This window comes from Notamacropus eugenii, chromosome 1 (assembly GCF_028372415.1).
Source record: "Notamacropus eugenii isolate mMacEug1 chromosome 1, mMacEug1.pri_v2, whole genome shotgun sequence".
NCBI classification, from domain to species: Eukaryota; Metazoa; Chordata; class Mammalia; order Diprotodontia; family Macropodidae; genus Notamacropus; species Notamacropus eugenii.
The window spans coordinates 592,716,584-592,733,551 of NC_092872.1; the positions used below are offsets into that span (position 1 = coordinate 592,716,584).

General features: G+C 40.8%; 1 long non-coding RNA gene across 1 annotated transcript in view; it reads left to right on the plus strand.

The window, feature by feature from the left end:
- The first annotated feature begins 847 nt into the window (after positions 1-847).
- The window catches only part of LOC140520541 (uncharacterized), a 33,863-nt gene continuing 17,742 nt past the window's right edge, over positions 848-16,968 (plus strand). The window contains exon 1 of the long non-coding RNA XR_011972568.1: positions 848-10,994. This is a non-coding gene — a long non-coding RNA (uncharacterized lncRNA). The remainder of the gene's footprint in view (positions 10,995-16,968) is intronic.

A 16,968-nucleotide genomic window follows, 5' to 3' on the forward strand; every position in this document is an offset into this window, starting at 1 on the left:
GGGTGGGGTGGGGCGTAAGGTGGATAAGCAAACAAATATCTATACAAATAAGCTATATAAAGGATAGCCTGAAAAATCATTAAAAGAGAAAAAGCGCTAGAATTAAGAGGATTTGAAAAGGCCTTCCTGTAGAAAATTTAAATGGGACTTGAAGACAGCCAAAGAAGTCAGGAGACAAAGATGAGAAAGGAGAGCATTCTAGACACAAACTGAGCAAGAAATGGAGTATATTACTCACACAACAGTGAGGATGCATTCCATGTCAGAGTATATGTTAAGGAGTAAGGTGTAAGAGTCTGTCTGTCTGTCTGTGTTCATCCTTCGTTTTTCAAGAAGACCATGACATCAGAGCAATGATGACATGACTTGCAATTGACTTTGGTTTGAATGAGGGAGGGCTGTGCAAAGTCACCAACCTCACTTTCTCCTTCTGAGTCATCTGAGTCCAGTGACTAGATATTCATCAGGATGACTAGAGATGGCCCAGGATACAATAGGAGATCTTGACCTTTTTAGGCTGGCCTTTTCAGGAACTCACTTAGGGAGGTAACGCCCATTGAGTGAACAGGTCTCTTTAAGAAGTAGTCAGGGAATGGCCCTTTTCATGAGCAAAAGAAAAATAACTAAATCAACAGACACTGTTAGTGGTGATAATCATTCTAAACCAGCCATTAAGTGGAGTTTGGACAGGGACTCAATGTTGTGCAGCCCATAGGTTTCCGAGTGCACTGGGTTTAAAGTTTTGGGAACAAGAAGAATGAAGAAAGGAAAGAAGAAAGGAGGGAAAGAGGGAAGGAAGGAAGGAAGGAAGGAAGGAAGGAAGGAAGGAAGGAAGGAAGGAAGGAAGGAAGGAAGGAAGGAAGGAAGGAAGGAAGGAAGGAAGGAAAAATATGTAGCCAGTAAACCCCAAAGCCCCAAAGGAAGGGGAGAGGGAGATAGAAGGGAGAGGATGAGCTGGGTCCCCACTCAGGCAGCTGGGTCTACTCACAGGTTGTGTTCATCTTTTGTTTTCAAAAAAGACCACGACCTTAAAGAAATGATGACACGACTTGCACTTGACTGTTTTGAGTAAGGGAGGGCTGTGCAAGGTCACCTGCCTCATTTTCTCCTCCTCCCACCTCAGGTAGAATTCAAAGGCAGCTGCTACTTGTAGACACCTATAGGAGCATGCTCAGCTTCCTTAATCGTCCCCTGCATCAAGGTCACTAACAATGCAAGTAGTAACAATCAAAACAGATGCCTGCATCAAGGTCACAAAATCACAATCTTAGGCAGTGACAGGTAGGCGAGTAACCAGCCCTACACTGTATAGATCCAGTATCCCCTCTATCCTATCTCACAGCTTCCTGCATACACTCCCCAAGACTCTGGGTGATAAGGAGGTACAATCAGTCTCACCTATGCATCAGAATCATCAGGAACGTCTTTGTCAATCTCTCTCTCCCAAGCCATCATCATATTTTACAATAAAGCATAAGGCGTAAGAAGACTAGAAAAAAAGGAGGGGGCTCAGTTGTGAAGGGCCTCGAATGTCAGAGCACTTTAAATGTAATCCTGGAGGCAATAGGGACCCTTCTTCTCTTTATAAGAAAAATCATAGTGGGAAACTCCAAGTGTAGGAATGCCCTGTGTTGGGTGGTAAAGAGAGAGACCATAGAAGGATCAGAGGTCCTACCAGCCTATAATTTAATAGGCACTCCTAGGGTGTTGCCTGATGATCAGAGAAATTAAGTGACTTATCCAGGATAACACAGCCAAGAAGTATCTAGGGTGAGATTATAACCCAGGTCTTCCTGACTCCAAGCCTTGAACTCTACTATACTACTCTGACTTCATTTCTATCTAAACTTAACCATCATAAACTCCAGATTTGATTTTACTTTTTCCATCAATTCTTTAGCAAACCTTTTAACCCAACACTTTTGTTGTTATCCAGTCATTTCAGTCATGTCTGACTCTTTGTGACCCCATTTGAAGTTTTCTTGACAAAGATACTTGCAGTGGTTTGCCATTTCCTCCTCCAGTTCATTTTCCAGATGAGGAAACTGAGGCAAACAGGGTTAAGGGACTTGCCCAGGGTCACACAGCTAGTAAATGCCTGAGGCTGGATTTGAACTCATGAAGATGGGCCTTTGTGTCTCCAGGTCTGGCACTCTATCCACTGTGCCAGTCACCTAGCTACCCATCCTAACAAAAATAATAATGATGATGAGAGCTGTCATTTATCTAGCACTTTAAGGTTTGCAAAGCCCTTTACAAATACTATCCCACTGGAATCTCATAACAACCCTAGGAGGATGTGCTATTATTTTCTCCATTTTACAAATAAGAAAACTGAAAACTAAAGAGGGAAAGTGGATTGGCCATAGTTATACAGCTAGTAAGTAACAGCTAAGATTTGAACTCGATTCCTCTGACTCCAAATTTTTCCAGTATATTGAACATGGATAGTGGAAGTTTAAGGCACAGTGGATATAGTAAAGGACCTGGAGTCAGGAAGACTCATCTTTCCGAGTTCAAATCTGGCTTCAGACACTTACTAGCTGTATGACTCAGGGCAAGTCCCTTAACTGCCTCAGCTCCCTTACCTATAAAAATGAGCTGGAGAAAGGAATAGCCAAAAATATCTTTGGCAAGAAAACCCCAAATGGGGTCAATGAAGAAAAACACAACTGAACAACTGGGACTTTGGAGCTTAGGAATTAACATGACTTTCTACAAGGCAGACACTGTTTATGAGGCGTGATTTCCAGGGCAGTGGGAAGAGCCCACCCCCTCCAACTCAAATAAAAACTTTCAGGCTTTTCTAGTTAAAACCTAAAAAAATTCCTTTTATAAAGGTCAAAGTCCTTCACTTCACAGTAAGCCTTAGGAGTTAAAAATGAAGAAAAAAAAACCCTTGGGAAAAAAGTTTTCAACTTTAATTCATACTAAGATGTAAATTACTTAGCAACTACTTTCTTCTGAGCAGATTTCATAGGGAAAGGCTCTGGGGTCTGAAGCACTGGGACTGTGGCGATGAACCTGGCGATGAGGAAAAAGAACAAAGAGAAGGGAACTTTGAATCAGCATCTCTATCTGTAAATGTGGAGGTGCCAGGCAGGCCCCTAAGCATTCTCCCTCTCACTCCATCTACTTCCCCTTCTTTGTCATGTCTCTTTTTCTCCTCAGTCATTCCATGGTGCCATCAATTAAAGACCAGTCCTCCCAGACTAGAAATTGCAGCCTTCAAGATGGTCATTTAGAGACTCAATGAGAAACTAAATGCTTATCCCTCTTGGCCCAGATCCTTTCTTCACTGTTTTTCCCAACCTCAAAAATAGCTAAGTGCTGGGTTAGAATCACTCCCGTGGATTTCTCACAACAGCACTCCTCCCTAATTGTCTGTTGCTAATTCCTTTCTGATCTTATAGATTTCCTAAGGCTCAGTTTCCTTTTCATGTGGGTCCTTCATTGCCTAGTTGAACAAGAAAGGAGAAAGACGATACCAGATGCCAGACAAAGGGTTGCCCTCTAAGTCAGTAATCCTGGAAGGCAACCACTGTACCCCACAGCTAGAATTAGGGTTAGGCAAGAAAGGAAGTGGCCCAGGGCACAATATGGGAAGGGGCAATAAAGGACACTTTTTTAACATAACACATTTTTTAAAATATATATTTCATTTTCCCCGTAATTACATGCTAAAATAATTTGGTAAAATTATGTTAATTACATGTTAAAAATAATCTGTAGCTTTTTTTAAGTTTTGAGTTTCAAATTCTATCCCTCATTCTTCCTCCCCCCTCCAAGAGACAATAACCAATCAGATGTAGGTTATACATGTGCAATCATGTAAAACATTTCCATATCAGTCTTTGTACAGGAAGAACTGAATATGAGAAAAAGAATGAAAGAAAGTGAAAATAGCATGCTTCAGTCTGTATTCAAACTATCAGTTCTTTCTCTGGAGGCAGATAGTATGCTTCATCAAGTTCTTTGGGATTGTCTTGGATCGTTGTGTTGCTGAGAATAGCTAAGTCATTCACAGTTCTCCATCTAACAATATTGCTGGTATACATTCTCCTGGTTCTGTTTACTCCACTTTGTATCAGTTCATGTAAATCTTTCCAATTTTTTCTGAAATCATCCCGTTTGTCATTTCTTATAGCACAATAGTATTCCCTTACATTCACATACCACAGCCTGTTTAGCCATTCCCCAAATGATACATATCCTTTCAATTTCCAATTCTTAGCCACCACAAAAAGAGTTGCTCCTACATATTTTTGTACAAATAGGTCCTTTTCCCTTTTTTTAAAATGTCTTTGGCATATAGACCTCGCAGTGGTACTGCCGGATTAAATAATATGCAGTTTTACAGCCTTTGGGGCAAAGTTCCAAATTGTTCTCTAGAATGATTGAATCAGTTCACAACTCTACCAACAGAGGACACATTTTTAATATCAGAAAATTCCATTCTCCCTGGTTCATTAGTATTTGTTTTATGGTAAAGCAAGTCACAGATATTATAGCCAAGACTCAAACTTTCTAGTGGGCAACTCTTCTTCTAAGAATTAAAATTGAAGAATTAAGAATTTTATGAATTAAAATCAATGTGTTTTGATACTTTCATGAGAAGCAGGGGAGATAAACCCTCATCCAGAGCACATCAGTGCCCTGCTCTACTGATCATTTGGTTCTTTCAAAATTTGAGCTACCTAATATTAGCACCCATCTTCCAGGGTTGCTGTGAGAATCAAATGAGTAAAGTGCTTAGTGCATTGTCTGACACACAGTAGGCACTATATAAATGTTAGCTATTATTATTATTATTACTATTACTATCAACTGTAGACAAGTGCTAAAGAAATAGCTTTCTGCCCTCAAGGACCTCAAGGATGGGGGGGAATATGAGTCTGGAGTCAACTACCATCATCTTTTTGTAATTTAATCAGCAGAATTATCCCCCAAATAATCCCCCAAAGTGTTCATGAATCTCGGCTTGAACCGCTCTAGTAATTACCTCAAGGCAGTCCATTTTTTGTTAGAAAGTTCTCTCAGGAAGCTCTTCATTATATTCAGTGGAAATCTCTTTGCTGATAATTTCTACCCATTGATAGAGTTGTCCTTTCTGGAATCCATTCCCTTACATTTACAACTATCCACAAGTGGCATGGGTGGTCTTAAGAGGTAGAATTTCCTTGTCAAGAAGTTTGATGACCTCTGCTTTGATGGTCAAAATGAGATTCTTGCTCAGATAAGAGTTAGACTAGATGGACTTGGAGTTCCCTGCAAACACTAAGATTCTGTAAAATACTCAACAAAATTACAAAATGTCTTCAATTCTTAGTCCCCCCCAAATGCCTCCATGATTTCCATTTCAGCAGATCTCCTGCAGGCCAAGGCTGCCCAAAAATCGATTCACAATGGTATGGTTTCAGAGTCTCCCACGTTAGAAACCCATCCCCAGCAGGCCACACAGATCTGCGCTTCCCATCTGGGATAAGAACCCAGCAAAGGTTTTCTCACTTAGTTAGGATAAGGGATAGAGATGACAGTATACTCATAAACAATTCAGCTGATTAGTTTATGGCAAGGTAACCCATTCACCAACCAAATATTTGCCTTAATATCTTTTCAGAGTACAATTCTAAGGCGGAGGATGATTAAAAGAGAGATCAGGTAGATACTAAAGTATTTATAGCATACTTTTTTGTAGTAGCAAAAGAACTAGAAACAAAGTAGACATCCGTTACCTGGGGAATGGTTCAACAAGTCACAGCACATAATTGTAAGGGAATACTACTAAGCAGTAAGACATTATGAATATGATGAATATAGAGAAGCATGACCTGATGCAAAGTGAAGTAAACAGAACCAGGAAAACAATATGCAAAATGGGAGACTAGGAGTACAGTCAAGTTCCCCCCACAACTACCCCAACAGAGAAATCTAAGGAGATGGCAGTGGGTCATCTTTCCAGTCCAAGATCACAAATTTGACTTGTAGGTAATTGACTGGGGCAGAAGTGGGGAACCTGCAGCCTCAAGGTCATATGTGGCTCTCTAGGTCCTCAAGTGCAGTCCTTTAACTGAATCCAAACTTCACAGAACATATTCCCTTAATAAAAAGGTTTGTTCTTTAAAACTTAGACTCAGTCAAAAGGCTACACCCAAGGACCTAGAAGATCACATGTGGCCTCAAGGCCACAGGTTCCCCACCCCTGGACTGGGGCAAGAACTATAGAACAGAGATAGACTGGGATTAAGGCTTCAAACAGGGTCATAGTTCTATTTCTCTGACCCCAGAGCAAATCTCAGATTGAATCCCTAGACTCAAAGCAGAGGTGGTCATAGAATGAGGGCACTGCTTTTCTGACCTCAGAGGGATCTCAGAGTTAGCCTCCAAGCCCAGAACAGAGCTAGGTCAATAATGCTGTCACTCTGATCCCAGAGTAGATAGTAGACAGAGCCCCCTGAGCTCAGAACAGGGGTAAACAGGCTAGTACTGTTACTCTGAACAGAGCTTTACCGTTAGGTAACAGAGACTTGAACCAACTGTTTACTGGAGCTCAACCCTGGGACAAGTCTATAGTTGTGTTTCCTAGACCCAAATTGGGGTCTGGAGCCTGCAAAGCCAAAGAGAGCCTCAATTAGACTTTGATAAGACTACACAGGGCCTGTTGAAAGGATAAAATTGCACAGCCTAAGCCACCCCTATGATTCTTGAAGAACATAGCAATTACCCAGAGAATGGGGTGGCAAGATACAGATAAGACAAGCCAGGACCATACAAAGCCAGGAAAGTCCCACCAGAAATGCACAGAATCTGAGAAAGAATGAGTAAACAAAAAAAGATGAAGAGCTACTATGATGCCAGAGCCACCCAAAATAACAATCCAAAAGAGGGAAATCACTCTAAAACAAGTAAAGCTTCAAATAGAGAGAAAGAGACAGAAAGAAAAAGAGAGAAAACTTGGTCACAAGATTAATTAGAATTCTTGGAATGAATGAAGTAGAGATTTTAACACTATATTATGAATGAAAGGCGAATGAATGAGGAAACAACTGGAAAAGAAATGAAGGCAATGGAGGAAAGAATTAGAGAATTAACAACTTAGCACAAGGGTGAAAACCTTATCCAAATAACAGATACCTTGAAAATTCAAAACACCAAACAGAAGTTAATGACTTCATGAGACAAAGTCAAAAGTTTGAAAAATAGAAATGTCCATAAGGAATTATATCAAAAACAATATATGTAATATACATGTATTGTAATATATACAAATATGTATGTGATATATGTAAAATGGAGATAAAAACAGAACAATCACAACTGGATGCTATGTCAAGCTTGGCCCCAAAGAAGTGACATGATAAAGTGCTTCTCTCACTACTTTGCAGAAGTAGAAGACTCTGGGTATGAAGCACTCCACATAACGTTAAACTTGGCTGATATGTTAGTTTCGCTGCATCTTTTTCTCCCTCTTTTTTAATTCTTTGTCATAAAGAATGATTTTCTGGGAGAGGGAAAGAGGAGAGACATGTTGGAAAATTAATACAAAAAAAGGTATCAATAACTAATTTTAAAATGATTATGAGCCATGGGTCTTGGTGATGGAGAGAACAAAATTTTAAAAATACCCTTGTCCCAAGAGAGGGTACAGGCTGAAGACATATCCTGAGGCAAATATTCCCACCTTCAACATAAAATATTTCCTCCTCCTGTCATGACATTAGCTACTCTTACCTTGAAACATAGAATCATAGAATTTTTAAAATTAGGAGAGCTTTTAGCCTAACCTCCTCATTTTACAGATGAGTAGACTAAGGTCCAAAAAAGTAGGGTGACTCACAAAGCTAGTTAGTGATAGTGCTTGAAACACTGGATTCTGCTACCAGTAACTATTTACCACATTCTTTCTGTGGACCCAGCCCGATGATAGTGGTTAAAGCTGGTTGCTGTCTTTAAAGAATATTTAATTTAGTTGGGAATATAAGACATATACACATAACAAGTCAGACAGTACAAGAGATATCAGAAAGCATTCCTACATCATGACATAGTAGACTAAGCACTGGGTTTGAAATCAGAGACCCTGCATTGAAATATGAGTGTTACCACCTATCTACTCCAGACCTCAACTTCCTCTCTGTGAAATTAAGAAGTTAGACTAGATGGCTTTTTCTTAGCCTAATTTTTTCCATCTATAGAATGAGGTTATTGAGCACAATAGTCTCTAAGGTCCCTTTAAATATAGATCCTGAGATAAATGCCCAATGAGTGATACAGTGAGTGCTAAGAGTTCTGGGTAGATTTCACAGAAGCGAAAGAACTTGACTTGGGACTTAAAAGATGGAAGGATACTTGCACCCAACTTTCCCCAGAATGCTCAGGCCATCTGTTTTCTGCTATTTTTTTTTGAGGGGGGAGCAGTCCTAAACTCTCTGTTTATGGGTCTTAATTTACAGGCCTTCAGAACAGAGATGAAATTTGGCTCTGTGTTGTACATCACTAGGGTGCTATAAATGTTGTGAGTCATCTATAAAAAAGAGGGACTAAGACAAGATGATCTCTTAATAGCCCTTTCAGCTCCACAGGTCTTAGTGTATGAATAAGGCCAACTCAGGACAAGCTAAAGTTCACTTGGAAAACTTTGCTAATGGTTTAGCAAAACCTGTCCAGCTGGAGGTAAATCATTAACTGCTTAGGGATGCAACATCTGGTGATGGGTAAAGAATGACCTTTCCACCTTAACTATTGCTTTTGATCCCACAATACTGAATTAAACTCAAAATCTTCTTTCTACTTTTTTAAAGAAAAAAAAAAACCCTGGACATATTTTTGGAAGTTTCATTTCCTTCTAATGTCCGAAAGGAAACTCCCAAGGAAGCAAATAAAAGCTTGACCTAGTCCACAGTAATAACTTCAAAGAGTTAGAAAAAACAGATCAGCAGAAGCTTAATTTAAATAAATAAGCCCAGTAGAGGGGGGAAATGAAAAGAAGCATGTGTCCAAAGAACAACTAAATCTCCATGGCTCAGGGGAGGGCACAAAGAAAGATGGCACGTGATAGAGGAGTCACAAGAGTTAAAAAGATAAGAGGAAGGGAGAGGAGGGAGAGGAAGGAAAATGCATAACCAACTGGCCTTGACTAAAGTCAGTCTTCTCTTTCTGGTCTTTGTAGATAACAAAGGAACTCTTGGTAAGACAGAGATCTACATTTAGAATCAGAAGACCCAGGTCTTCTACCTCTGCCTCTTATTAACTGTATGACATTAGACATTATCTTTCTGAGATTGTTTCCTCATAAATGGAGTAGAGGCATATCAGTTTGATGAATATAGTGCTGGGTTACACTCCAGAAATATAAACTTCCATTAGGACTAGACAGAGTTCTAGACCTGGAATCTGGACTTGGAAGATAGGTGTACAAATCTTGCATAGGACATTTAACTATGGGACCTTGGGCATGTGGCTCAACTTCTTTCAATCTCAGTTTTGTCACTGGTAAAATGGGGAGACTGTTCTCAATAGCCTCTATGACCTGTTTTAGCTCTTAATCTATGATTCTCCAATGATCTGGGTCTATAGTCCTTCCTAGACCAATGACCTTGGGCAAGTCACTTTAACCCCAACAAGCCTCTAGCCTGGGATGAATCTACTAAATCAGACATGCCTTGTGATTAGCATTGAAAGGGGGAATTTCCACATTAGGAATTAAATCAAAGAGCCCTTGCCTGACCTCAGGGTTAACCTGGACTCTTCACTCTTCCTTACCTCTTATATCTAACCGGTTGCTAAATCTCATCATTTCTAACCTCCACATTTCTCCCATCTGATCCCTTCTCATTACTCACACAGCCCCTCATTTCCTCGCCTCTGGTCTTTTGTAATGACCTCCTAATTGACTTCCTTGCCTCATCTCTCCTCAATCTAATTTATCCTCCAAACAGCTGCCAACATAAGCTTCCTTCAGCCCAGGATTGTTCATGCTACTCCCCTATTTAATAAATCTCAGTGGTTCTATGCTACCTTTAAAATAAACTATGAACTCTTCTGTTTGGCTTTTCACCGACTGGCCCCTACCTACCTTTTCAGCTTCATTGTCATGACTCATTTCTTTACTCTACAATCCAGTCAAAATAGCTCTCTTGATGTTCCTCACACACTGCTCCCCATCTCCCATGTTCCTATCTTTGCACTAGCCATCCACCATGCATCTATCAAAGTAATACATTCCCTTCTTACCTCTCCTGCATAAAACCTCTGTCTTCCTTAAGGTTCAGCTCAAGCACCACCTTCTATACCAAGCCCTTCCTAATCTTCCCAATTGGTTGTGCCCAGAATTCTCACCTACTTTACACTTCTTTTGTATTTATTATCCACATACTAATCTAGGTACATGTTGAATCCCCTAAAAGAATGGAAGCCCTTGATGGCAGGCATATTCTAATTAGAAGAGAAAACACATAAAGAAGCATCTAACTTCATTCATTCAGTCCATCAATTGATAAACATTTATTACGTATCTCCTATGTGCCAGGCACTTTGCTAAATACTGGGGATAAAAATGATGAGTCACCTGCCCTCACTTTTGAAGAGTTCCCAAACTAAGAGAGGAGACAAGATGCAAATGACTGTAGTTGGTGTTTGTCCTTCATACTCATACTCAAAGAGGATCAATGACATCGAGATATTGGGATCAAGGTACGGATTGTGTCTGATTGTGACTGATAGTCCAATGTGAGCTCAGAAGGTTCTACCACAGGTTGGGGCACAAATAGTCCATTTCTCATATTTCTTTTGAGCTACTGAAATTCTGCTTTGATCATAGACTTTGATGAGGACACACCATGCTAGGTGGTCCTGTGCCAGCATCTCCCATATCTCATAATCCATACTAAAGTTCTTCAGTAGAAGCCAACTAGAGACAGCATAAAATGGAAATATTCAACAGAGGGAAAAGGCACTTGAATTTAGAAGAGTCAAGAAAGGCTTCCTATGAAAAGGTAAGTTTTTAGCTGAGACTGGAAAGAAGCCAAAAGGCAGGGATGAGGAAAGAGAGTGCACCAGGCATAGGGGGCCAGCCAGTGAAAACGTTTAGAGTCAGGAGGGAAGACCAGGTGTTGGTTGGGGTCCAGCCATCAATGTGCCAGAAAAGAAGGGAAGAGCCTTTGGGGAGCATTGGCAAGATAGATTATAATATGCTGACACACTGTTCCACTTCTCACATACACTGGCATTGTGATCCAGGGCACGGCACTTAACCAATCTCTGAGTGCTGCAGGCAATTTTCTTAGACTCTAATTTGCAAAAAAAAAAAAAAAAGAGGCAGTCTGCATAGCTACAGGGAATTCAAGAGCTTGATGAACTCACAGAATAATTTTTTAAAAATTATAAAACTGGTGCCTAGTAACCAGAATCCTTTGGAAGAAAGTGTGAGCCATAGAGTCAGGAAGACCTGTGCTGTGGCATCTAGCAAATTAATTTATCAGTGCCTCCAGGAATCTGGCAGTTTCTAATCTGATTGGTGAAGGAAATTTCCATGTCAGGAATGTATATATGAAATTTCAAGTCTGGACACCTCCCTGCCCCCAAATCCACTTTTTTTTAATGATTTATAGCTTTAATAAAGTAGTCAAACACAAAAATCCACAAAAGACATTTGTAAAGAGTTATTTCATAGTTGTATTTATATTAATACTTTGCATCTTGATAGGTTAAATCCCAAATATTTTCTTCATTTTATACTTGAATTTTGAATGAGATTTGTCTATTATTTCTCTTACCAAATCCACTTCAGGTTTTTTCTATCTATATTTCAAATCAGGTTTCTTTCTGCATCTTACATATTTCTATATATTCCTAATCTCCCTTTTTAAGTAACTCCCCGTGTGATTTAGTCCATGGGCCAGTCTTCCATTTCTTTCCATATCTCATTTCTACACCTTCAGAGGTCTTCAGCTGAGCTTACTGTTGGAAGCAATGAATCCTATTGGATGTTTGTCTAAAACTACTCCCTCCCCTGCTTCTCTGGTGTGATGGGAGTAGGAGAAAGGGAGAGGGGAACATACCTGCACAAGGTCCCTCCTTTCCTTCATGCCTTTGCTACACTTTTGGTCCTGACCGTCTCTCCTTCAGGCTTCCAAGGCTTAGCTCTAGGAAGAGTCATCAGCCTTCCCAAAGAAGTTCTCTTAGCCTTAACTCATTTCCTCAAACTACCCTTCTGCACCAGCTCACTTTCTCCCCATCTTGGAGGGATAAAAAAGCCAGTAGAAGTCTTTGTTCATAAAGCAGACTTAGAGTAGAAAGGATCCTAGAGATCTCCTGTCCCTCCATTTAAATATAAGAAACTAGAGGACATGGAAATATGAAAGGACTTTCCTAAGGTGGCGCAGTGAGTGGATAGAGTGCCAAACCTAGAGTCAGGAAAATCTGAGTTCAAATCACCTCAGACACTTACTAGCTTTGTGACTCTGGGCAAGTCACTTACTCTGCCTCAGTTTCCTCACCTGTAAAATGAACTACAGAAGGAAATGGCAAACTACTCCAGTGTCTTTGCCAAGAAAAATTCAAATGGGGTCAAGAAAAGTCTGAATGACTGAACTACAACAAGGTCAATAATAGTCAATAATAATATCTGCCATCTACGTCGGTACTTGGATATTCACAAAGTGCCTTACATTATTTCACTGAAGCTTCCCACAGTCCTTTGGGGACTGGTACAGCCACCATTATTACTGTTGTTGCTAGCATTTATATCATGCTTTAAGGTTTACAAAGCACTTTACAAGAGTTTTCACATTTAGTCCTCACAACAACGCTGGAAGGTAAGTGTTGTTATTATTCCCATTTTACAGATGAGAAAATTGAAGGTGAGAAGGTTAAATAATTTGCCCAACTGGTAAAACAATTGAGTCAGGACTTGAACTCAGTTCCCCTCCTGACTCCAAGTCTACTATTTACATGCACAGTGCCACCTAGCTATCTCTTCTGTGCCTAGCTTTCTACTGGTTAGCATGGTACAGCAGATGAACAACGTTGTCCCCTACTCACATCCCAAGAAGCTATTTGTAAGCTGATAGGAGAATCTCCCCCTTTTTGGGGGCCTGGGGCAGTGGGAAGGTGTGTGTGAGGAGGGAGGGTCATTGATAAAACCAGCATCCATGGCATGAACTGTTTGGAAAGAGCCAATTGTTCGATTTTCATTGGAAACCATTTATATCTTAGCAATCAGCAAATGGTAGGAGTCAGGGCTTGATTTATTATTCTGCTGATTGTCTAGACTTAAGAAAGTGAAGAAAAAAATGTGAATAATGCAGATTAAACTTAAAAATACGTCATGCATGTATTTTTTTTTCAGAGAGCTGGTTATTAAACATTTACCGGCAAACTTCTGGCTGCATAGGATCAGAAGATCTCCATCAGAGTCCTAACTTTGTCACTCATTAGCCACAGAACCTTGACCTAATCAAACTAAGCTCCTTTAGTCTCATTTTTTTTCATCTGTTAAATGGGGTTGAGAACAATACCCTCCTTGCCTGTCTTACAAAGTTGTGAGGTTCAGATGCTATGAGAGATCTGAAATCATTTTCCAACCTTTTCCAATACCATTAAAATGTAAGGGGGAGAGGTGGTCAATGGCTTCTTGAGGATTAAGGGCTACAAATAAGCAGGAGTTATGAGTAATCTCAAAGGTCTAGGAAGGGAGAGGAAAATAAGAGAAGATACAGGGAGAGACAAACAAGCACAGTCAGAAAGATTCAAAAACAAAGGGAGAATCAAAGGGACAAACACAGAAAGAAAATTACAGAGAGAAAGGTTAAAAAGTCAGAGAGATGGAAAAACAGATGGAAGAAGGAGATAAGAGAAAAGAAGGAGAGAAAAGAGGAGAATAGAGAAAGGAAAAAGAAATGAGTACTTGAGCAGTGGAGAGGCAGAGGGCCACCAACAAATACATCAAAAGTCTCTTGCTGTCCCCACTTGCCCTGCCACTCCCACCTTAATGGAGGGGGTTGCCTTTTCAAAAGTTAAATGTCATGGTCAATGTAGTGAGAGGTTAAGCAGAACCAAGTTTTAACAGGAGGAAGCGTTGTGAGGGTGCTTTACAATTGCTCCAGAGGCCCACAGGCCCTTAGAACTTGACATAAGGGGAAAATGTTTTTACTTTTTGTTGGATGCATCGTCTCATTTATGAATTTTTTCCTGTCAAGTGAGTTCCTTTTCATAAGCTTCACTGGGTTGTCATAGAGCTTACCCAAGGTAAGAGGAGGCTCTAGGAAAACACTACTACCCATGGGGAAGGATCTGCTTCGATGATTGGGGTAATAGAAACAGGGTCTTGGTGTCATAACAAGCACTTAAAGGTGGGGGAAGGAACAAAGCTCCCATTCTCCTTTTGGTTCCTGTTCAAAGCTCAGTGGTTCCAGAGTATTTCTCACCTTCCCCTCTCCTTCTCTCTGTCTCTATCCTTCTTGTTCTTTCCACCTTCCCACAATCCCTACTAAGAACACTGGTAGCTACACTACGAGCTCACCAGCAGGAAAGAATATTATTAACACAGGCCAATAATCAGCCAAAGAGAGCAGGCTGCTCACATTCAGTGAATGAATGAATGAATGATGAATGAATGAAAAGCATTGATTAAGTGCTCATTATGTACCTAGTACTGTGCAAAAAATAAAATAATCCTCGACTTCAAGGAGCTCATATGAGGAAGACAACATATATCTAAGAATGGTAGCCATGGAAAGGAGTCTGGGAAGTCACAACAACTGTGGGTGGAACAATAGGGTAGGTAATTAATTATTGTTGGTGCTAGCCCTTTGTTTTCTGAAAAGGACCCATGACATCACAGGTGATGTCCTGACTTGCTGTGAATTGGATTTAGGTGAGACAGATGCCAAAGTCCTCTCAGCCTCACTCTCTGTTTCTGAGTCATGAAGTCCAGTGGCAGATCAAAAGTCAAGATGACTGGTGATGGCCCAGGATCCAGTGGATGACCTCACCAAGCTCTAAGTGCTCCACAGTGCCTACTTCAGCCACCTTCATGGCTGTTGAAACAAATTGTTCTCATCCACCCATTCCTTCTGGAAAGTCTTCCCACGCTTGGAGTAGACATCCCCCTAAGGTTTGAGGCCTGTTGTTTAAGGACATTTTCCCTGAGGCTATGGGTTTGATGGCTGGTTACAATTCTAAGAGCAAGAAATGGAGAGGGAAGACATGGGTACTGTGCCATCAAGGTGGACAGTGGCTAGGGGCATAAGAGGCTGCCTGGAGGATAGGTGTATGTTTCTAGTCTGCTGGGCCAAATAAGCAGTTCAAGAGAATGTGTCTGAGCCCACAGTCTCCAAAAAGCTTAAAGGATTAACAGCACATTGTAGTCTGCCAAGATCTCTAAAGTAGATGGGACTCAATGCAAAGCATGCTATTATAGCTTGAGCCTCAAGAAAGGAAGGTCAGACTGCCTGTTAGCTAACATTTCTTTACTCACCGGATCCAATCCTCTAAATTACAACTTTATAACATCCTACCCCTAGGTTGTCCTTTAATAACACCATAGAAAGGAACCATCCTGATTTCTCTGGCCTGAATTCTATGGGCAAAATGATGGGGAAAGTCCTCTACCTCTCTTGCAATCAAGGTGGCACATTCAGGACATGGATAAATAATAGAATACTGTAAGGCAATGGGGAGGGATCTTTTACCAAAAAGTAACAGTCACACAGGAATAGTATCCATGGAAGGAAGACAAAGGACAATAAGGAGATATATAGATGGGAGTCCCCACCCTCATCCTCTCATCCTCCCACCCTCTTTGTGTCCCCCTGCCCAGCCCCACGGGCAGGCTTCTGGCTTGGACATATAACAAGATGTGCACTCCAAGCCGAGGTCCTAAAGCCACCAGCAACTCAAACTTCTGTGGAGTTTCAGACAAAGGTGTGATGCTGATAAGAAAATGCCCTGTTAACTCATGAGCCAGAACGGTGGGCTGGTGTCCAGAAGTGCTGAATTTGCCCTGACTGGCCAGAACTAGATTCAAATGTGATTGGGAAGTTCTCAACAAAGTAAACAAAAGTACAATACATCATAAATGCTCATCTATGTTTTTCTACGTCAATATACACCCGTCAAGGATCCATTTTTATCTGTTTGTCACCACTGGGCTAGACTACTGAAACCAGGTATTCTCTGAACTGTCTAATAAGGAATGAAGAATGACAAGCAGGGACCCAGGAAACTTAACTCTTAACTGTGGGACAGCAAGGTCTGTAGGCAGAGGAAGGCAATGTTGGTCTCCTGGTCAGTTAAGCCTTAGAATACTTGCATCCTGGGGAAGAGGCGGGGCATACCAGTCAAACCGGTTTGCGCTGGGTCACAATTGTCTATAGTAGGACAAGTAAGCCAGTGAAGGGACCTGGGGGTGTGTCAGATGGTGATCTTTTGAAAGAAGTAGGGAGGTTTCTCATAAATAAAAAAAGGCAGGGAGAGGGAGGGGCAGAGACATGTAACCCTGTTCAAGTATTTGAGGGGCCGTTCTGTGGAAGACGGACCACACTTGTTCTGTTTGACCCTAGAGGGCAGAACTCGGACAAGGGGTACAAAGCTGAAAGGTTTAAAGTAAGGAAGAACTTTCTAACAATTCGAGTTGCCCAAAAGTGGAACTCATTAGCTCAGAGGTAATATGTTCCGCTTCGTTGGAGGCCTTCAAACAGATGTCACAGTATAATTGGGGTACCTTTTGGGCTAGATGGCCTCTGAGGATGCTTCCAACTTTAAATCTGTGTGATTCTATAATTCTATGAAAGGGTTCTTTGATATGAACATTATTTTCCCTGGTTTTGGGGGGTTTTTTGGTCAAGAACCTGGTTGTGATTTGAGTTATTCTTAAATTACTTCTGTATATTTTTTTCTCTCCTGTTTTGAAATTTCAGTTAGCAGCTGCAAGAGACAACCATTTGCATGAGGTTGTTTTCCTTTTTC